The sequence below is a fragment of the Tympanuchus pallidicinctus genome, unplaced genomic scaffold (assembly GCF_026119805.1).
Source record: "Tympanuchus pallidicinctus isolate F22 unplaced genomic scaffold, pur_lepc_1.0 scaffold25, whole genome shotgun sequence".
NCBI classification, from domain to species: Eukaryota; Metazoa; Chordata; class Aves; order Galliformes; family Phasianidae; genus Tympanuchus; species Tympanuchus pallidicinctus.
The window spans coordinates 6,929,153-6,945,100 of NW_026294742.1; the positions used below are offsets into that span (position 1 = coordinate 6,929,153).

General features: G+C 43.6%; 1 long non-coding RNA gene across 1 annotated transcript in view; it reads right to left on the reverse strand.

Annotated features, from left to right (window-relative positions):
* Window positions 1–6,510: 6,510 nt before the first annotated feature.
* LOC128084107 (uncharacterized) overlaps window positions 6,511–15,948 on the reverse strand; it is a 31,666-nt gene continuing 22,228 nt past the window's right edge. The window contains exons 2-3 of the long non-coding RNA XR_008208338.1: window positions 12,091–12,233; window positions 6,511–8,054 (exon numbers count right to left, since the gene is read on the reverse strand). This is a non-coding gene — a long non-coding RNA (uncharacterized LOC128084107). The remainder of the gene's footprint in view (window positions 8,055–12,090; window positions 12,234–15,948) is intronic.

A 15,948-nucleotide genomic window follows, 5' to 3' on the forward strand; every position in this document is an offset into this window, starting at 1 on the left:
GGGCGCGGACCCCCAGCGGAACGGCCTTGGGCTGTGTGCGAGCAGGGCAGGCAGTTCAAATTCTCCCTTTAGCAACATTCCACGCTTCTAGTCTATTTTTTGCTCCCGGCCTTCAGCCTGGAATAATGCTGTTGGTGTGCAGCCATGTTCTGTACTGTGCCTTTTGTGCAATCCGTACCAAAACCGCTTTGCCACGGTGTAAATTGTGCCTGGAGCACTGAGTAGCTCATCCAGTGCAGCTCTATTGGTGTGCAGAATGAGAGCACCATGCGTCTCAGGGCGTTGACTATTGCATTAGGTCACTGCCTGAAAGCGTAACAGATGCACCATCTGGACACATTAAATGTATGCAGTAGAATTATAGAATCATAGAATATCTGAAGTTGGAAGGGACCCATAAGGATGATCGAGTCCTGCTTGTATGCAGGCATGCACACAAATGTCTCAAAGTGAGCCAGGTTGGTGAGGGTAAGGTCACCTTCCATGTAAAAAATACAATTGTAAAGTTTGAATGATCTTCATAGCAGGCCTTCTAAACTTGTATTTTACCATATATAAATGTGCGTGAATATATAAACGTGGCAAAAATTGGAGCAGTATTGAAAAATGGGGGTGCAATAGATGGCTCTCGCTGTGAATTTACAGAGCTAAAGGCAATAAAAGCTGATCAGTTGTGTTGGCAGCAGAGCTCGTAGAGGTTTCAAAGTCCAGCTAATAGGAAGTCTGACAGCTGCACACCCTTAGAGCGGAAAATAAAATTTGTGTGATTAGGTGCTTGCAGAATCAAAGCATTTATTGTTAAACTATTAAGACTTATGATTAAGCCTAATTATTAGTCATTATGTCTAATCATTACCCATTGGTCTTCGTGACTATGACCAGAGTTGTGTCTAAATTATCAGTTCAGTCCCGTCCAATTGGTTCTTAACTCTGCTGTGGGTTGGCTTCTCATGCCAGAGCTCGGGTTATTTGGCAGCATGTGAGACAAGAGCAGGCAGGATGGCTCAGACCTCCGTGAGGAAGGTGTGGGGAAGGGTGAGCATGGCTTGGACTGGGAAAGCTAGACTTTGGATTTCTCTGAAGGATTCAGTCAGCATGTGAGGCAGGTATATCTTTGTTGGTGAGGGGAAATGAAGCAATGGTCTTCCAGGTATGCCCAATAACTCAAAGGAAGGGAAGCGAACGTCTGGTTATACGTGGAATTTCGCAGGCAAGCAGGCACACGTTGGTGCTGCTCAGCCTATTTCTTGGAAAGCTAGTAAGGCTGGAAGGAAATAAGTTATCTGTGGACAATGAAGTTGTCATAGAACACAAAAATATAGACTGAAGAACTGCAGGACTTCAGCATTCTGCCTGAGAACAAAAGACAGGTGACATTTGGTGTAAACATAAATATAATATTACACATATTGGACTGAAGTTGCATCTGAGACAATGTGCTGTAACCTACTATTAGTCAGGAACAAGGTTTTGTAATAGTTTGATGCAGGTGTTGAGAGCTCTTTTGATCACCAAGAAGTGCAGTGAATGGCAGGAATTACTAGAAAAGGAAAGGCAAACAAAGCAAAGATGATCATTGTGAGTTCCTGGTGCACCTGCACCTCAGATTGCAGACAGATTGCTGGTTCTCCATCTCAAAAAGAAACACTGAAGCTGGCAGAGATAATGATGTAGGCAAAAAGAGCCATCTGAAGCAACAGATGGGTCCTATACAGGGAATGTCTAAATAGTCTTTCCATCTGGAAAAGAAACTACTAAGAAGGGATGTTCCAGACTTGTTTAAAAAGCCTGAGAGGAGCAGGGAAGGTGAAGGAATGCTTTGTCTGCCTTCCAGTTCTGGAGGAGGTGAAAGCAAGCTTAGCTGTGGGCTTTTAAGAGACAAAAGGTCGTTCTTCACATAAAGCATAATAAGGGGTTCAAATTCCCAAAAGAAAAACCTGTTAAAGGCCACTGGATGTAAGGACTACAACCTCTGAAACAGGAAGTCCCTAGGTTGTAAGTTCTGTGAAATTCCTTTTTGCCTGGTACTCACAGCCTTCCTCTGGGCATTCTCTGCTGCTGGCTGCTGGACAGGATGCTGAGCCGGGCTGAGCTTCGGTCTGACCCAGCTGGGCTGTGCTCACGTTCCTCACCTGCACTAATGAGAGCTGCAGTTAGCTCACATCTGAGCTGCTGTAGCTCAGGTCTTACTGGAGTCACATCTCCTTGTCTAAAATATCACACATTCTACTCTGTATTTTTTCCGCTGGTGTGATACCCCAGTTCTCTCTCCACTGTTGTAAATACAGCGTTACGTGCATACAAATTATGCATTAAAATGCTTCTACTGATAGGAATAATACTCTTCCAAACAACAAGTGTGAAATATTTTGTGTTTAGCATTCTGGCTTTCTCAATATGCTCAGGAGAAAAACTTCCAAAAAGCCAGTAATGAGTTTATACTGTGTAAAGCAAAAAATGCATTAATTGCTCTAATCTACATTAAGAAACTATTATTAAGAACTCCACATTAAGGGTAATTTAAACAGAAGCTTCCACTTAGTGAAGCTTCAGCATGGTACAGCTCAACTGTGCAGATAGAGACATTAACTGAGCTAACCAGGTAGTATCTTTTAATCCACAATTTTATATCATTATGTACAACAAAGAACACTGTGTTTTGAAACGTGCCTCTGGTCCTTCTCTCTTCTAGCGATATGAAAGCTGTGCAATAACAAAAAAATGCCATTCAAAGCTGGGGGATCTGGCTAGCCTGGCTTTTTTGTTCACATTTTCTGTGAAGGGAAAAATGGTGGCAAGGAAGGGGATCCCTTTGCATTCAGAAAGTTTGATTATGATGGGAAAAAAATATCCCTTAAAGCCATGGAACAAATGAGCACAACTTAAGGAAAAAAAACATTTTCAAGCTTTCTGTTTTGACAGGGATGAGTCTAGGAATTGCAACTGAACTTTCCCATTTGTCTATTCTCATCCTTCTCTAAACCTGTAATAAAAACAAATGTACTTGCTAAGGCATTTCAACAAATTCATATTCTCCCGTGGGACAGAATTGTATCAATTTCTTGGGTCCAGCTCAAAAGGACAGCAACATAATTAATGAAATACTTAATTACTATGCTTTGTGTGAGGAAGGTGTTTTTGTTCCTATCATAAATACAAAGAAAATTAAATTCATCAAGAAAATGCCATCTGTCTCGAATCAGTCAGATGTAGCAGAGGCAATTGCAGAAGCTGGAATTGTTGATTTGACCTGAGGTTTCAAATCCCAAACGAAAACCTGGGACTGATGTTCTCGAGTGCAAAAGCACTCAGCTGCATTTGCAGTGAAGTTCTGACTACACCCTGAACACTGCTGTTTGGGGATTTCATAGAGCAGCTAGGTGTTTTCACTCTCTATAACCAGGGCTGTGTTTCTGAGAAGGCCGCACAATTCAATGTGAAATAAGCTCTTTCCTGCCTTTATTATACATAACTCATCACACCCAGAATTTAATGTGTTCTTTTTGCAAATGTGCTCTGCCAATTTATTGTATAAGCAACACCTTGATCTTCATTCTTCGATACACATTTCTTAGAAAAGCTCTGATCTTGGAGCCAGGTTTTATTGGTGGGATAGTTGGAACTGCAGAGAGAAGGCTATAAACCTCAATGTTAGCAAAACTATTATTAGTGCTTACATTTAAGTGTGAGAATAATCTCTTTCCTATTCAGAGAAGTATTTAGTTTTATGCTTTACCGTAAGTGCATGCTTAAATTCAATTAACTTCATTTTAATCACAGGCTTAAGTGCTTTGCTCTCTTGGGATAATAAGACCATCGGCATTCCATTTAGCTTGCTGAGCTTGTTTTTAAGTAAATTTTGTACTCTCAAGTACCAACTGACAAACATGCAAATAAGAGTTACCTTTTTTGCCTAAAGACAGAAAATGATAAACCCAGTAGTTTTACAGTCTGCAAGGGGAAACACCTAGGCACGGAATAGCTATTCATTTCCCTGATACTATCATATTAATTGTCTGTTAGTGAAATAGAGCCTTGCAAGGCAGAACCATCTTTGATCTGCTTCGGTACATTACCAAGGACAAACTTAACCATTATTTTCCATTAAAATGAAGAACTTTGTTTGCTTGTTTGCCAGACAAAAGCAAATGTCTTTGAGACACTGTGGCCCATAGCTTCACTTGATACAAATTGGCACGTCTCTTTCATTCCAGTGGAATTACACTAATTTTACACCTCCGAGTGCATCTCGGAGACTTTCCACGTCATGTATAAACTTGAATGGAGATTCTGTAGCATGAGGTGAGATCATAATGTGCAAGTGTTTCACAGACTTAAAACTATGAGGTCTGGGAATGCTTGACTGTTGGTAGTAAATACAATATGGTCTGGTAATTAAGTGGGACTGATTATTTACAAGAACGAGCCAGTTTGTAAGCAGAGCCAGAAAGCAGTTTTCTTGCCATGGTACTCTCAATTAACACCTTTTCCTCACCAAAGCTGTAAAATGCAAAATTATGGTTTTATTAAGTTTTATGTTGCTCAAAATAAGACCTTTCAAACTTCATTAATGTTTGATCTGCGCACCAGAGAAGCGAGCATTTTAAAAAGAAGTAAAAGAATAATTGAAAAATTTGAACGTACACCAACTCATACCCCTGGCCAGAATATTCCTGAGGCAAACAGAGGGCGGACATAAAGTGATGCCCATTTTCCACCTCTTCCATTTGAAAGAGAATAAATTGTGTTCTATTGTACCAGTAGCTTCAATTAACCTGAAATGAAAGATGTTCAGGATTTTGTAACACCTTGTAGCATTTTGGGAGTCAGACCAAAAGCAAATCCAGCAAAATGGATTTTTCTATTTCCTATACAGATTAAAAAAAAAAAAAAAAGTGATATTAACAAAGGCTCAGTACAGAAAAATATATTGAGAAGATGGGAGAGCCACTCTGCATCCTGCTCATGGGCTGGGGTGCCTGGGAGAGAAGGCATTCACTTCATGATAGAGAAGTGAGGCTATGAGTGACTTGTAGGAGCACTCAGGGTTTTGCCCCGGATTACAAAATGTTTGCCCTATTCTTGGTCACTCCAGAATTTATAGACTACCAAAATTTTGGTTAGAATGGCTTTCCAGGGTCCCACCTTTCACCTCAAGGACAAATTCCTTAGTGTAAGTTGAAGAGAAGTTTGGGTTTGGCTGGTGGAGCTCTGCCTTCTGGCTGAGCCATTCCTCCACCTGCCTTTTTCCTTCCCACTTGTTTTTGCATGCTCCACACTGAGAAGACCATAAGGCCGTTCACAAGCCCTAAATATATTATTTAATCTAAACGGAAAAAGAGAAGACGTGTCTAGGGGCAGAATGATTTCAGGATGTTCCAGTTCCTGAGGTGGGAAACACCATGGTTAGTCAAAGACAATCCTGTTATTTCCACCAGTTTGACAACAGCGCAACCATCACTTCCTGCTGGGTGGGAACGAAGCTGCATCAGTGCTAAAGGAGAACAAAGCCAAACCATCCCAGCTTCCGAGTGCAGAAGGGCTTTTGGACCTCCGCAGAAACACACTTCCTTGTAAGCAGAAGTAATCCAGGACAATTCTTCCTAGGTTCTTTGCATTTAAACATCAGATAGGATGCACAAACTTCAGAAGAGTTTTCTATCTGCACTGTAAATCAGAAAAAAAAGGCAGTGAGAGTTAAGAGCTTCCTTGGAACAAATTAGCATTTAGAGCCAGCTCAGCACTATTTGGTACCTGAGCAACAACCCTGAGTTCATAAAGCTCAGTGAGTTCAGTATGATTTAATTGAGATTTCTGTGTATTAGAGGACAAGTCACGGAATTTCTGTGCGGGTAGAAGTCTTACTGCTTTCTTTCGGAACAGGGCATGACTAGTGACAGCAGAATTCAGCATTATGTTAATGCACCATTTAGTGCACGCTGCAGGGCTACATCTGTGCCCATTTCAAGTTCTCGGTTAAACTGGAAGCAAAAAGAATGGATTGAAATGGTGCATTCCAAGTGTCTCTCACATAGCTTTGCTTGCAAACTGAATGGTCTTTTTTGTAACCCAAAGGACGAGAAGCAGCCTCCTTTCCCATCTGGAAGCCTTTTTAAAATCTGGCTTTTACATTTCTTTATGGCAGCAGAGAGAAAAAAGACATAGCCTACATTGACGCTGTGCTTGCAGGTTGTCTGCCATTGCGATGGGCACAATGCACTTCCCCAGCCAATGTGTGGTTGTGCACGAACCATCCATTTTTATCACTTTCAGTTATTGTTTCCTTCCTCGCCACAAGTATTTCCCACAGTGCCACTGTTTTCTATTGGCCTCCTTACTCAGTCAAGCTAATAGTTAGGGGCACACTGGGCATTTTGTTATGCTTTTTTTTATGTTCTGGTAGGCATGAAAACACTCAGTAGGGATTCCATTATGTTTTAGCACTTGTGTTGAAGGGTGAAATAACTTCACAGCCTGTCAGAGTAGTGATGCATCGTGAATAGTTCCTTCTTTATTCTACATATTTTTATTTAAACATTCTTAACTATGTTTTGTAACAAGCTGCTTTCACTGTACTAGACTGTCTGGAGCAGGAGGATCTGTTTTAGTTTCCAAATGACCATGAAAGATTGGAGAAAAGCCACAAACAAGAACATTCCTGTATTAAGTTATCACTTTTTTTTTTCCCATGAATCCAAGGCTAGAGAGCTGAATCTCAGCAAAAGTTTTTACCTTCATTTGCTGTTTTGCTACCCTTGTTTTCAAAAGATTGTGTTGTTTTCACGAGTGCTGATTTCATCTCAAACTTTGACAATTTTACCTCTTCCATGATTTCTTCGAAGACTGAATGTCAGAATTTATGAAGGCAAACCAGTGTCAAAACCCAGGAATTCTGTGCTCACGTGCCCCTTTTTTTCAGATAATCTTTGTCTTCTGAGCCTTGTCAAAAACTCCTGCTTTTCCAATCCCACCAAACATCAGATTTGCCTTTTTTGCTGTGTTGCTGGAACCCATCACCACATTCAGCTGAATAACTGCACCAAGCCTGGGGTTAATAAACATCTCTGATGAACTCGCTTTCATGAAGCATCCATGCCTCTTTGCCAGTATCAGTTGCATGAAGGTCTCGCAGCTGCAGCGAGGAGTACTGTCTGTGACCAAGGCCAAGGACACAGGCTCAGCATGGGAGAGGAGGAAAGGGCATTCCCCTGCATAGCTCACAGTCACTGAGTGTTCCTGGTCGTCCTTCTGCTTTCAAAACAAGAGCATCAGTGATGGAAGGACTTGTATAAGCCCTGAATGAATTCAGGACACAGAAACTCATCAGTCTCAGTCTGGCAGCGTGCTTCTGAAACACCGCAACAATCTTTGGGTTTAACTTTCAGAATCTCTCAGGGGTTGGCTGAAGCCACCAACTGCAATGGTACATCAGAACACGATGATGTATCAGCCATAGCGTGGCCTTTGTCACGTTGCCTTGTGTGCTGACTTTTGCTCATGGATAAAATGTCTTCAGTAGGCCGTGACAATATATGTAACCTAGACAACCATCTTTAAAAACAGCCTATGTACTAAATTATAGAACGCTGGGTGAAAACAGGAGCAATTTCTTCACACTACACAAGATGGCCCAGTCAGGGGAGTCTGCTGCAGTTTGCCCTAAAACCCACTGATGGTGAGCAGGACACGTGCTGCCAGAGACCAGCTGAGAATTTGGTCATGACTCAGAGTGTTGTTAATCTTCCTTCCTTAGGGTTTCCTTCCTCCCTGTCTCCAGGAAGCGGGTCCTGCACCAGCTTCTGCCTGGAACAAAGAGTGGCCCCACCGCGGCATCTCAGCCTCATCTCTCGCAGAGGAAAGGAGTTCACTGTGTGCACAGCCCCATCAGTTCCTGCTCACAGCCTGGGAAGGGCAGAGCTGCTCAGTTGTGGCCTCTCACCTTGATGCTGCTCCTGCTGGAAGAGCTTGTCCAGGAGCTTAGCATAGCACTCAGTAAAGGGGAAGATGAGAACCCTCTCTCCAAGGCTTTACAGTCCTCTGTTGATTTACAAGTCCTAAAGACAAAGTTCAATAACATTATTTCCCTCATGGCTTGAGCTGAGTTGGAAATACTTTTTACCATCAGCTCAGAATGTATCCTAAGAATGCTAACACAGTATTTTCCTATTGACCCAGCAGAAAAAAGAAAAAAAAAGAAACAAAACTCAAGGCTGATTATAATAGATGGCTGTGTGGATGCAGTAGTGTAGCTGTATAAATTGAAGCAATTGCATCAAAATTACAAGAATTCTTAAGTAAGCATTAAAATACTTTGGACCTGTCCTTGTGCTCCATTTTCATTTATTTACTGTAATTGGAAGCATTGAAAGGAACCTTTTGCCTCTAAACCCTTAGTGAGCAATAACAAAGTTTCTATAACATGATGTCAAATTTCTTACTAAAAAAAAAATAATAAATAAAAGAGGAAATTTTGGAAAGCTCTGCATCAATAATCTGGACTGGCCTTTTAAGGATACCACACAGTGGCTGGGTTTTGCAAGAGCGATTCAGTAAATTTTACAGCACAAAGTCAACAGTCCCTTGTTCTTTTCAGCAATTATGTGGCTTTGGGGGAAAAAAAACCCAACAAAACACCACAAAACCCCCTTTCTTTTGTCTCAATTTTCTCTACGTTTGAGATTATTTTTTTCCATTATTTAAATGTAAATCAGCAACTCTTTTATCGACCTGTTTATTACAGGAATAAGTGTGAACTGCAGGGCAAGACTGCTGGCTGCAAGTAGTTTGTGCTCAAAGGACACAAGCTAGGACTCATGCTCCCTCCTGCCTCACAGACATTTTATCAGCTGGAAGTAAATTAATAACATCCCAGAAATTATTTGCATTCACAAGCTCAATGAAAGAGAGGCAAAAGAGAAAAACTAATCACACAGGAATGTAGAGAACATTAAAAACAGCAGGAAACGACAGTATATAGTGAAAACACAGGTGCTTCATCATCATATTTCCACTCGAGTGCCTGTATCCTCAAATAACCCACAGAGAAATCCCTGGAGGAGGTGGTGATGGTGGGCTGTGGAGGATGGAGGACACGGAGCCAGCTCTGCTGGCATTGAAGGGTCGGAGGCAGGAGGAGGGTCTGGGTGAAGGTTCTTTTCAGTGACACAAAGCTGCTTGGGTATCGGCTGGGCTTTCTTGTGGTTTACCTGTTTGTGTTACTGCAGAAGAGCTGGTAGGACCCATGAGTGATGTGCCTAGCAGTCATGGTGGTTTTTGAATAGCGAAGAAAGACAATAAACCCTTTGAGGTTGCGTGGTTTACAATTCTACAGGTGATGGCTGAACGGCAGGAGGAGCGGTGAAGCCCTTACTGGAGAAAGGAAAAGCAGAGGGCAGGGCTGAGTGCCACGAGGAGTAGTATTTCCAATGCTGCACGCGCTGACGCTAAACCACAGTAAATCAGATAGCAAAAGTCCAGCACCATCCACATACACATTGCCCTGATGACGTGCTCCCTTCATCACGATAAGAAATGTGCTTGAATAGCCAGAGCTATGGAGGCGTAGATGCCACATTCACTTTTTAACATCTCTGATGAGAAGAAAGAAGAGAAACCATGCATGCTTGCAATTAGAAGTCAGGAGCCTGATCCAGAGCCTATTGAAGTCATCAGAAAGGTTTCCATTGACGTCAGCAAGCGCTGGGATGGGCCCCCAGAGCTTCGCCGCCTGCTAAGGACATCTTGGCTGCTGTCAGCCAGGGCTCCAGGCCCAGGCCTGGTCCAGATGGATGCCCTCATCCCCTCTCCTTGTTGAATTGCTACAAGGGTAGCCTACAAGCAGGGGGACACAAGTTTTAAGGCTGGTTCCAAACATGGACCAAGCAACAGCATATTGAACAGCAGCCTTGGGCTGTGCTAAATTAATGCCATCTGCTCCTGGCCTTCCTCCTCTCGCCTCCTCCCACCTCCTCCCTCAGGGGCTCCTGACAGTGGAGAATAGCTGGAGTACAGTCACAAGCATCACGCCTCTTCCTGTCCCTAACACACCCTTTACACCCTTTGTTTCTCTCTAAGTGTCATGGGTGGAGTAGGATCCCAGTATGCTGGCTCAAAACCAGCTGGCAGCATCTGGCCAGGCTCGGCCCGTTCCTCCCAGGCTTGGAGGACCTGAAGTCGGCAGAGCCTCAGCTCTGCAATCTCCAGGGGTTAATGTTTGGGTTTTTGGGGTTTTTTTCTTTTTCTTCTTTTTTTTTCCCCCACCAGGACAGGAGTTATTCTCAGTGACATCACTGCCCTCCCAGCTGAAAGCTTAAGAACTTTCCAAATGTGGAGGAGAGTTGCAAATACCGTGTGAAATCTCTTCTCACCCTAGGTCAGAGCCTTTGCCAGCAGCCCTTGCAGGGAAACTCCCACTGCTAGGCTGAGAGTTCAAAAGGTAGCAGCCATTTCTCACCACGAGTGTTTGTGAAATGCAATTGAAAGTAAAGATCCTAATTACATTTGGCATTTCTAATGGACAGTCTCCCGCTAAACAAATGACATCATTTGTGGCATTGGCAGCAAAAGAACCCACTGTAAGAAACTGTAAACAAGAGTCCATGCAACCTCATTCTGCTTTAACAAAAGGAAGGGGAAGGGGGGTTAGTCTTGTTCAGTGACCATGATGCTCACATTTTTTTTTCAAGTATTAAACATGTTCTGATACTTCTGCAAAACGGTTTTGAAATGAGGAAAAACATATTCCGAAAACTGGGACTGGGAAATCATTGCACTTGGGCTTTTCTGAAATGGTCGCTTTTCTGAATCTGAGCTTTGTCAGTGTTAAAGACACCTGAAGACTGCACTGAGCCTCCTCTTGACCACTGAAAGCTATATTTGAAGATTCGATGGGATGCATTTTCCAAAACAGGAGTTACATCCACAATTCCTCTCAGGAAAAAAAAAACAACAGTTATGCATCAGTGCTTCCTTCCTTACATAGCACTGAGTGTTGGGTCAGGTGGGGGTTAGGAAAAGATTCTTTACCAGAGGGTGGTGGGCATGGAACAGGCTCCCCAGGGCAGTGGGCACAGCCCTGAGCAGCTGGAGTTCAAGGACAGTGCTCACAGACATAGGGTTTGGATTTTGGGTGGCCCTGTGTGGAGCCAGGAGTTGGACACAGTGATCTTTGTAGGTCCCTTCCAACTCAGACTGTTTCATGATCCTTTGAATTCAGTCTCACTTTGTGTATTTTCCAGTTTGCCCGTATCCAGTGCACTGACCCCATGACCGTAGAAGGGATCAGTGCAATGCAATGAGCTCTGCCAAGGCCGCAGGATCCTTCCCTCTCCTTCCCTCCCAGCCATCCTGCTCTGCTTACTTTGTGATATTTGAGGGCATTCCAACATAAAGTGCTGCAAACACAGACCATTAGTTGTAACAGGATGCGGTTGGAGGCTTTTTGATATCCACATGCCCGTAACCATAACCTGCATTCAGCTATTTTCAGCCCCGAATGCAAATTAGAAGTAGCATTTGCATCCAGATTGCCCTTAGTGCATAGATGTGATGGGTGATAATTTCAAACCACAGTGTAAGGGGAATCTCACAGTGTCTTTTTCGTGTCAGTTATCTATGTATATATTCTCACCTGGTTCCAGAAATAGGTAACCTCTGTCAGATTTCTTTTTAGAGAGCTGCTGTCACTGCTGCAGAAAAACAACTGTTCACACGGACTGCAACTTGAATCAAGATCTCAATACTTTCCCACTGCTCAATTTTTGAACTTGCTGTGCTCTTAACAGCTTCCTTCCCCTAAGAAAAGATCTTTCTTACTCTCGCCCTCTTTTTCCTTTGCAGATCTATGACATACATACTTGACCCAATAATGTGGAAATATCCCCTTGCCTACACAGGGAGATGGGTTCAAAACATTCCTTTCTCATATTAATTTAGTTGCAAAACACTGTCTGAACCTCATGCAAACCTTTTTGGGGTACTAAGATCTTATTCATAGGAGCACTCACCATATGGAGTGTGAAAGAAGCCATTTATGCCTGACAATGATAATAACCAGCAGCTGAGGGCTGGGAAGAGAAAGGAAAATACAACCTCAGAGAAGTTTACAGGAAAGGACGTTCAGTGCTGCCAGCAGGGTGAGGAGGTCACACATCTGGTGGCTGGTCGTGCTTCTTCCTTCGGGGTCCTACAGCCAGCCCATTCTGCCCTGCCAAGCTGCCAAGAATGAGCAAAATCTGGCACAGAGGAGAAAAAAAATCACAGAGTTTAAGCCAGGGTGAGGACTACAAAGGAAGCATTTGTGAAATCCCTCAGAAATCGTGTCGTGTTCATCCTCGTTAATCATGGAAAAACTAACAAACAGGGATCGCATTGACCTGCCTGCGCTAACTCAGTGGTCGCAAGCTTGCTGGGCACAGACTGCCACTGTTCAAATGAAAAGTGTGTTTCTGAGAAGCCAACTGCAAACCACCTCGCCACTCGTATGTCCTGCATTACTGCTTTATTCTGCTCCGGCAAGGCCAAAAATGGCAATCGTGTGGGAACTGCGAGCATGAAAACTCAAAACGCAGCTCATTCTGGATGCACAGATCTCACCCAGATGTTGATAACTGGACCTCTGCATGAGTGGCACACACAGGCCGGGGTGAAGCTGATTGTTTCACAGCAGAATCTGCCGCTGTGGATCACCTGGTGCCCCAGCATCTTCCTCCTGCAGAAACAAGGCGATGGAGAGCTCATCTGGCCAGCTCTCCACAAGTCTCTGAAAGATGTAGAGGTAGACCAGAGGGACCAACGCTTGCCTAAAACCTAGAATAATGCTTGAGTTTAACCTCCATGGGCTCAGCAATCCATAGGAGGACTAAGTATATCATTACCAAAACCCCATGAGATCTTACAGCGTTTACCTTTGCTGCTGCAATTTCAACACCTCCAGCATTTATTGTAAGTTATCTCAAACATTCACTACGGTGTTCAGTTTATGTTGATCTCCATCTATTTTTAACAAAAAATAAACTCAAATGCATATTGGAGAAGGATGTTTTTTCTCTTGAGTATCGTAAGACTGATCACATCTTTTCCTTGCACTTAGTTCGTTGGTTTATGAATTATTTTCTTACCCTGAGTACATAGTTGATAGTTTAATGGTTGAAAGCGATTGTTCTCGAAATATGGATGGAGTTGTCATGGTAATACATTGCTAGGAAGATTAAGGCATGCTTAAATTAAGGCATGCATTGAATTCTCAGTTGTTTTAGCTACTCTTTCCTTGCCATGTTTGGAGAACATCATATCTAGTGAAATCCTCAAGGCGTCTTAATGGATTACCCGTCAAGTAGTGACTAACCAGTGCCTTGAGTCACCAATCTGCCATCCTTGGAGTCAGGCCAGTCCCGTGCAGCATGCTCTGGGCTTCAGGGGCAGGCAGGACAGCCATTGGGCTCCAGCACTGTGTTTTGCAATTCCAGAGATTCTTTCCACCCCCTTTGAACTGAATCTAGCAGACAAACACTCTGCTGGAGCATTTGGCTCCAAGACGCACAGGAAGATTTTTGAGAGCGGAGTTCAGACAACAAGGAGAGCTGGGTTTTTGTTTTCTTAAAGGGTTTTAAGAGCATCGATAGCAATAGATGGGGCACAGGAGATTTTTGGAACAGCTTATTGAAAGCATCGCCTCCAGGGTTGTCTCCTACACACCTCACACAGCAATTTGTTCAGTGACTATCATCGTAGCAATCTCTATCAGAAACTCTGATGAAGAAGATACTTAACCAAGCTCCTCAGTGTTCTTGCTAGCCTGATAGCATTTCCGCCTCGAAATGCTGACGCCAGCTGAACATCTGGTTCTGCATGACCTGCCACTGGGGATTTTCACACAGTGTGCTTTTGCACAGGCTGAGTGACAGCCTGAGGTTGTGGTGGGTAGGATGAGGCGTCAATTCCCAAAGTTCTCTGCAAGCAGCCCACCTGCATGTTCCTTCACAGCATTTTAGTCTGTGCCTCCCCATCCAGGCACAGTGGTGAAGAGCACATGGAAACCTTATCTTTGACAACGTTCAGATGAGAAAGGAGCATTATTGCCAGTACAAGATCTCAATTTCACACTGGTAGATGAAGCACGAGTTAATGAGAAACATCCAGACATTAAAAAAATAGAAAAGGTTTGTCTATTCATTTATGGAAATACAATGTTCAAAATGGCCTAAGTGAAACAGAAGCCCTATATTTATTTCTGAAGCACCACAGCAATAAGCATTTACAAAGAGAAGTTTGCTGTCAAATCCACCCATGTGCAGTAATAACTTACTGCAACTGCCCTGAACACCTCTCTTGTCAGTCCAGCAACTAAACATTCACTGCCCTGTACGTGATCTGCAGCCTGCAGCCAAGATGACCCCAGGCACATGGGAAAAGGATCAAAACAAAAGTCATGTGATGGTTCTTAACAGAAACTACATTATCCATAGAAGAGACAAACACACATGGCCTTCAGATTCTTGTGAAACAATACCAGGGCTGCGTCGGGACTGCGGCTGGGAAAAGCAGATGCTGCCCAAATGAGAACACACTGGAGAGGTTTAACATGCACGGCACATTGCAGGAAATCGTAGTGCTTTTGTGTGAGCAGAAGAGAGCTCACTGAGAGCTCATTTCCAGATCACACTGATGAACCTCACATGGGAGAGACTGCAGAGGCAGAGCACAGAGCAGCATGGGTGAGCTGCCCTCGTGTTCAGGTGCTCCTGCAGGCAGAAGCCACCTGCAAGGATGGGGCTGCCTTCAGGTCAGGGGCTACTGAAAAAGGTAGGAACATTTCTGCAGCATTTCCTCTTAAGAGAGGCTTTTATCCACAGCAAGGACTAGAAAGCTTCAGTTGGTGCTCAGTCATAGGAGATGAAAGGCACAGAGCAGGGAGGCTCCCTGAGACGCAGTAGGGAAAAAACTTCCCCTCAACATTTTTGACTGCTTCAGAAATGTATTCAGTTTACCTTTTGCATTCGTTTCTACAAATGTAATAAAACTCTCTCTAGCTACTTACTAATAGGCACCAAAACTGTTGTTTTGGACAGGACCACAAATCAGCTTTGGACCAGACGGTGGAATACATGATTTGCTCAAGTCGTTTTTCCAGTGGCTTCCATAATTTTATAAAACTCCCTGCACTCTGCAGACCTGTGCAGACAACTGGAAGCTAGAAATGTCATTTCTAAGGATGAGTTCATTTTAATCCTTTTTGTTTCAGTAGAAGAGCCATTCCTGATGCTCACAAACACGTGGAAAATTTACGGTGTGTTTGTGGCTGATGTAGAAGTGGACTCGAGCCAACAGTTAAATCTCATTAGCTAAAATGGACATTCTCCTTAAAGCGTTTCTGTGGCCCTCACCCCATCTCACTCCCAGCTCTGGGCATCTCCTTTGAGCTCCCATACAGATTCCACAGCACCGTGTGAACGGTTTCAGGTGGGCAATGGCTCAACTCGAGTCAAGAGTGATGCTGCTGTTGGCTGCACACCCTGCACAGGGCAGGCACAGCATCATGCAGGGAGCAACAGGCTGCAGCTGCCCTGCTCCTGGATGCGTCCTGCCAAGGTAAAGGAAAGCAGCTTGTGCCCTCAGTCTATTCTCACCCTTCCTTTTAAATAAATAAAAGCCAGAAAAACTAAAATAGTTAAAAGACTATTAACACAACGGGGCTGCCGCCTGCTCTAAAAGAGTTCTTGAGATTTATCCTATGAGCATCTCACAAAGCTGAAAGTCCCCTCCTTGCCCAGAGCGTGACCATGCAGTGACAGACCCCGTCTACACAATGAGTGCTGGCACAGCATGAGAGCTGCCTGCTGGACAAACACGCGAAGCAGCCACTTGAAAAACAAAATTCCCCACTTTCTTGTGCATGTGGAATGAGCATGATTTATCTGGGAAGGAATTTGCCCTCGGCGTTGATCTCCT